The sequence below is a fragment of the Mercenaria mercenaria genome, chromosome 8 (assembly GCF_021730395.1).
Source record: "Mercenaria mercenaria strain notata chromosome 8, MADL_Memer_1, whole genome shotgun sequence".
Lineage (NCBI taxonomy): Eukaryota > Metazoa > Mollusca > Bivalvia > Venerida > Veneridae > Mercenaria > Mercenaria mercenaria.
In genome coordinates, this window is record NC_069368.1 from 68,698,272 (window position 1) to 68,705,669 (window position 7,398).

A 7,398-nucleotide genomic window follows, 5' to 3' on the forward strand; every position below is an offset into this window, starting at 1 on the left:
GACCGGAAATGGTTTTCAATGTTCAGGCCCCTGTGACCTTGACCTTTAATGGAGTGACCCCAAAATCGATATGGGTCATCTACTTTGCATGTACAATCATCCTATGAAGTTTCAACATTCTGGGTCAAGTGGTTCTCTAGTTATTGATCGGAAATGGTTTTCAATGTTCAGGCCCTTGTGACCTTGACCTTTGACGGAGTGACCCCAAAATCAATAGGGGTCATCTACTCTTCATGACCAATCATCCTATGAAGTTTCAACATTCTGGGTCAAGTGGTTCTCTAGTTATTGATCGGAAATGGTTTTCAATGTTCAGGCCCCTGTGACCTTGACCTTTGACGGAGTGACCCCAAAATCAATAGGGGTCATCTACTCTTCATGACCAATCATCCTATGAAGTTTCAACATTCTGGGTCAAGTGGTTCTCTAGTTATTGCTCGGAAATGGTTTTCAATGTTCAGGCCCCTGTGACCTTGACCTTTGACAGAGTGACCCCAAAATCAATAGGGGTCATCTACTCTTCATGACCAATCATCCTATGAAGTTTCAACATTCTGGGTCAAGTGGTTCTCTAGTTATTGATCGGAAATGGTTTTCAATGTTCAGGCCCCTGTGACCTTGACCTTTGACAGAGTGACCCCAAAATCAATAGGGGTCATCTACTCTTCATGACCAATCATCCTATGAAGTTTCAACATTCTGGGTCAAGTGGTTTTCTAGTTATTGATCGGAAATGGTTTTCAATGTTCAGGCCCCTGTGACCTTGACCTTTGACAGAGTGACCCCAAAAACAATAGGGGTCGTCTACTCCAGCAGCCCTACAACCCTATGAAGTCTGAAGGTTCTAGGTCAAATGGTTCTCCAGTTATTGCTCGGAAATGAAGTGTGACGTACGGACGGATGGACGGACGGACGGACAGGGCAAAAACAATATGTCTCCTGGGGGAGACATAATTCATTAACTGTGCTTGAAACTTTCGCAGGGTTCTAAGGACAGACAAATTTTATTAAAGATCTACCATTAACAGGCCATTATGCTCAAATCAATTAAGTCTGCCTTGGACGTGCCCTCTTCTTTGTAGTGAAACTTCCCAAGAGCAGACTCAGTGGTTCCGTGGTAACACTGTCTCACTATGAAACCGGAGGTTGAAATCAAGTTTGAGCATCTACCCCTTAACTAAAAACAATCATAATGGAACAAGAGTACTGTGTATGGGTGCTCTATAAAGAACTAGGAAAGCTGTTATTGGAGCATCTTCTGTATCTAGAAAATTACAGTATCCTCCAACTAAAAATTACTTACATTTTCCAGGAGTCTCCAATATGAGTTACCAGTGGCAACTATAGATAAGCTGAGATACAAAATTATAGTGCAGCTTCCCATAATGATTTCTGAGAGATAGTCCAGAGCAGAATGTTGAGACAGATGGATGCATGGATGGAGGAAAAGTGAATATATATTCCCCGACAAAAATGTTAAAGGAGCATAATAAAATCTGTTTTCTTAATTGTGTATATTTTTTCTTTGTAAATTTTACAGCAAAAAACAAAATATCAAGACTTTCTCAAATTATATTTCAGGTATTTTCCTACACGAAGTCTTATGTCCAAAAATAACATCTTCTGGTGTATTTACACCATAAGCCAATCTCGATTCCTTTGGAATAACTAAAGTATTGTTTTTATAAGTCAAACAAAGAAACAAAGAAACAAATACCAAAGATTGATCAGAAAGATAAACATTTTGTTGGCAGTTGATGGATAAAAAAAGAAAATAGACCAGCACATTGAAAGAAATTTCAAATTTTTCCTTGATCAAATCTTTCCCTAATAATGCCACTGACAAAATTTGCAGCAACTGTTACAAGTATAGGGGGCTGAGTTCTGCCATTTCATTCTGGCATGTCGACACCCTTTACAACAAATACTGGCTGGGGCTCCAAAATGACAATTGTGAATTTAGCATTTTGGTGTGTTGGACCCCGGGTGCTAACTTGATTCATTTAATTGTCGGACTAACGAGCTTTTTGATTTTGGCATGTTGGTGCCTTTTGACAACACAAGATAGCAGAAATCTGCTACAGAACAGGACAGACTTTCATAACACATTTGAATTTTACAATTCAGTATTTTTTATGTTGGCATCATCTCTCCATCATTTACTTGTATATAATCTATCTTTTCTGGTCTTACGGAATGTCACTTCAATCCGTATTTGGTAATTACTGGTGGTGCTATTTAGTAATTGGGGAAAATCATGCCATAGGATTGGATCATAAATATTTTTGAGAAAGGTCACAAGAAATTGATTAATGAAACACTTGCTCTTCAACATTGTGCAAATGTTCTTTATTGATTTTTGATATTCAAGGGCGAGAGGGCATCTTTATTTCTAACACAGCATACCTTTGTATTTATATCTACACCAACAGTAAAAGAAAAGACTACGGAATGCACTTAACTATTTTAATACCAAAATTCTAAAATCATTCCATAATTAATAATTTTTGAAAGGTCACGAATTGATTTGCAAACATGTCTCTTAACATTGTGCAAATGTTCTTTTGATTTGGACTGATTTAAGGTCAGTGCCCCTATTCCAGCAATTATAATGCAAGACTATTAAATTTTCATAAAATTGTCTAACAGTACCTATAGACTTTCCTGAATTAATAAAATCATGCAATTTATCATTTATGGTACGTATAATTTAATCATTTTCCAGGAAATGCGTGTCACATAGAGCCATTTATCATCTTCAAATTTCATCTAATAGAAAAGCAATTGATTACTGAGTTCTGAGTGAATGATAGATTTTTAATTTCCAAGATAACCTAGCTTGTATATACACATTTGACAGGATCATAAAATTCAAAAGTCATGTTCAACTGCTGGCATTAACTTACTTACTAGTTTATATATTTCAACTCTGCTTTAATCAAGACTTCCATATATTTACGTCTTGATGTGTTAAAGTAAACAATAAAAAGGTGTGATCAAGCATTGCAAATGTATATAAATATATGTAATAAACATTTGAGCCGTGCCATTAGAAAACCAACATAGTGGCTTTTCGACCAGCATGGATCCAGACCAGCCTGCGCATTCGCGCAGTCTGGTCAGGATCCATGCTGTTCGATAACAGTGTCTCCAATTCCAATAGGCTTTAAAAGCGAACAGCATGGAGCCTGACCAGACTGCGCAAATGCGCAGGCTGTTCTGGATCTATGCTGGTCGCAAACCCACTATGTTGGTTTTCTCATGGCACGGCTCATTTACTCTCAGAGTAAGGCAATGGCTCATGCTTTTATTTCAAAAGCATTTTTTCAAGAAACAGATTTAAGGTTAATCTACTCTTGTTTACATGATAAATTAAACAAGGCAGTCTGAAAGACAGCTATATCCCCCGCCACTGTTATGGATAGTGAAAGGGTTAATGGTATATATAGGTGCAAGCATTAACATCTGAGTTGTGACCTTGACCTTACATTGGCAGGGGTGAATTTTGAATTCTGCACATTGTCTTGGTAAGGGGAATATTACAGCCAAGTCATATTAAAATTCTCTTCAAGGGCTTTAAGAGATACAGAGCAGACAAAATGGAAGGCTCAAACCGTTTACCTTGAGTTATGACCTTGACCTTAAGCCAACATGGCTGACTTATGAGTTCTGCATATTGTCTTGTTGAGGTGATCAACTGACCCAAGTTTCATGAAAATCTTTAAAGGGGTTTAGGAGATACATAGTGGACACAAATTGGAGGGCTCAAACATTTGACCCTGAGATGCGACCTTGACCTTAAGCTGACACGGCTGACTCGTGAATTCTGCACATCGTCTTGATGAGGTGATCATTTGACCCAAGTTTCTTCAAATTCCTTCAAGGGGTTTAGGAGATACAGAACGGAAACAAAATGGAAGGCTCAAACCTTTGACCCAGAGTTGTGACCTTGACCTTGAGCCAACTTGGCTGACTCATGACTTCTCCACATCGTCTTGATGAGGTGATCATTTGACCCAAGTTTCATGAAAATCCTTCAAGAGGTTTAGGAGATACAGAGCGGACAAAAAATGGAAGGCTCAAACCTTTGACCTTGACTTGTGACCTTGACCTTAAACCAACATGGCTGACTCATGTGTTCTCCACATCGCCTTGATGAGGTGATCATTTGACCCAAGTTTCATGATTATCCTTCAAGAGGTTTAGGAGATACAGAGCAGACACAAAATGGAAGGCTCAAATCTTTGACCTTGAGTTGCGACCTCAACCTTGAGTCAACATGGCTGACTCATGGGTTCTGCCCATCATCTTGATGAGGTGATCATTTGACCCAAGTTTCATGATTATCCTTCAAGGGGTTTAGGAGATACAGAGCGGACAAAAATGGAAGGCTAAAAACTTTGACCTTGACTTGTGACCTTGACCTTGAGTCAACATGGCTGACTCATGGGTTCTGCACATCTTCTTGATGAGGTGATCAATTGACCAAAGTTTCATGATTATCCTTCAAGGGGTTTAGGAGATACAGAGCGGACATGAAATGGAAGGCTCAAACCTTTCACCTTGAGTTGTGACCTTGACCTTGAGTCAACATGGCTGACTCATGGGTTCTGCACATCGTCTTGATGAGGTGATCATTTGACCCAAGTTTCATGATTATCCTTCAAGGGGTTTAGGAGATACAGAGCGGACATGAAATGGAAGGCTCAAACTTTTGACCTTGAGTTGTGACCTTGACCTTGAGCCGACATGGCTGACTCATAGGTTCTGCACATCGTCTTGATGATGGAATCATTTGACCCAAGTTTCATGAAAATCCTTCAAGGGGTTTAGGAGATATAGAGCGGACATGAAATGATACGGATGGACGGAAGGACGGACAGAGACCTATAACCCCCCATCACACGTGGCAGGGGATTAAACAAGAGCTGTCCGTAAGAAGCGCGCTCGACTTTTCTCAGTGCTTGACTCTGAATTAGACCTTTGCCAGTAAAAACTTCATAAAACTTTAACCAAAAAATCTAAGTTAAACAGGGACATAACTCTGTCAAAATTCAACCGGAGATATGAGGTTTGTTTCTCCTGGTGTAGATTTTGATAGTAAATAACTGTTTTTAGTTTCAAGTCAATAGCTTTGATAGTACCAGAGATATCTGACTTTATCAAAAACTTTAACCAAAAATTCCAAGTTAAAAAGGGGCATAACTCTGTCAAAAATTCAAATCAGAGTTATGCAGATTGTTTCTCCTGGTGTAGACTTTGATAGTAAATAACAATTTTAAGTTTCAAGTCAATAGCTTTGATAATAACAGAGATATTTGACTTTATCAAAAACTTTAACCAAAAATTCTAAGTTAAAAAGGGGAATAACTCTGTCAAATTCAAATTAGAGTTAAGTCAATAGCTTTGATAGTAACAGAGATATCTCACTTTATAAAAAACTTTAACCAACGGCGACACCGACGCCGGGGCAAGTGCAATAGCTCTACTTTTGCTTTGAAAAGTTGAGCTAAAAAAAGCTGTTTGTTGAATTAAATCTTGCTGTGGTAGTCTGGCATGACTATGTGCAGTTGCGAAAACATATGACGAGCCATCAGCTCAAGAAACTGATCTAAAGTTAATGTGTCATTTCATAGCAATTTTTAGGTGTTATCCTAACCTGGCATATGTAGGTCAGGATATCAAAAGTATGACAATTGTGCACCCACATTGTCAAAATACGTCACTAAAAAGCAAAACTGTCATTTCTAAAATGAATTACAGAATTTTAATTTTTTGTCAACAACCTGTGTATCCTATAAAGGTCACCTGGATACACTTGATCTGCATGTGACATTAGCAAAAAACCTACTGTCTAATTTAGCAATACAAACTTACCTGAGTATTTATTGATGTTTCAATCACTGCAATCCCGCTATCCGCTTCCTCTTGATCTTCATTTGACCTTGACATTTTAAGCAGCATTTCTTGATCTGACCTTGACCCTGACCTTTGAGACTGTGACCTTGGCCTTGACCTCATTGGAGACATATCTTGATCACTAAAACTCTTGTCAAGAGGTCTTTTATTAAAATCAGCAGTTTCGCTGTCTTCGTCAGTTGAAATAGTCGCAGACCGGTAAACAGATCTATAAATGTTTGGCTGACTGGCACTCAGTGTTTCTATATTTGAATTCTTATCTTTATATTTTCCGGCTCGAAACTTTTTGCGGAAGCTGCTGAAGAATTTTCGTCTCCTGCTAGAAGCTGCTGGCGGAGGAAGGCTGAAGTCTGCTGCAGGGGGTGGACTGTATTCACTAGTTCTTATATCAATAGAACTCTGGGAATTTCGGTGTTGAACATTCATCATTCCTGGATAGAAAAAGGGAAAAAATTCATTGGAATGTTACAGAGAATAAATACACTGGAATGATATCAGGAAACTAGACACTGGTATGATACAGAAAACAATAGACTGGAATGGCACAGGGAAACAAGACACTGGAATGATACAGGGCAACATTTTTATACACCGGAATGATACAGGTAAACTAGACAATGGAATGATACAGGGAAACAATACACTGGAATGATAAAGGGAAACTAGACACTGGAATGATACAGGAAAACAATACACTGGAATGATACAGGGAAACAACAGACTGTAATGATACAGGGAAACTAGACTCTGGAATGATACAGGGAAACTAGACACTGGGATGATACAGGAAAACAATACAATGGAATGATACAGGGAAACAAGACACTGGAATGATACAGGGAAACAAGACACTGGAATAATACAGGGATACAACATACTGGAATGCTACAGGGAAACAAGACACTGGAATAATACAGGGATACAACAGACTGGAATGCTACAGGGAAACAAGACACTGGAATAATACAGGGATACAACATACTGGAATGCTACAGGGAAACAAGACACTGGAATAATACAGGGATACAACATACTGGAATGATACAGGGAAACAAGACACTGGAATAATACAGGGATACAACAGACTGGAATGATACAGGGAAACAATACACTGAATGGCACGGGGGAAAATACACTGGAATGATACAGGGAAACAAGACATTGTAATGATACAAGGAAACCATGCATGATATGGCATTTAATTTTCAGGTCATAATAATTAAATAAATATATACATAACTTGGTAAAGAACAAGGGCTGTCTAATATAGAGTATAAAAGCATCTGGTCCAGTAGTTTCAGAGAAATCTGCTTGAAAAGGGGCATTATTCTGATACAATATCACCTAGAGTTAAGTAACTTGCCCTGCAAGGTTACACTAGTGATGGCAAAGACATGTGTGAAGTTTGCAGACATTTGGTCTTGTAGTTTTTGAGAAACCTTATAAACATAACTTCTTCTGATGCAAATGGCACTGTCC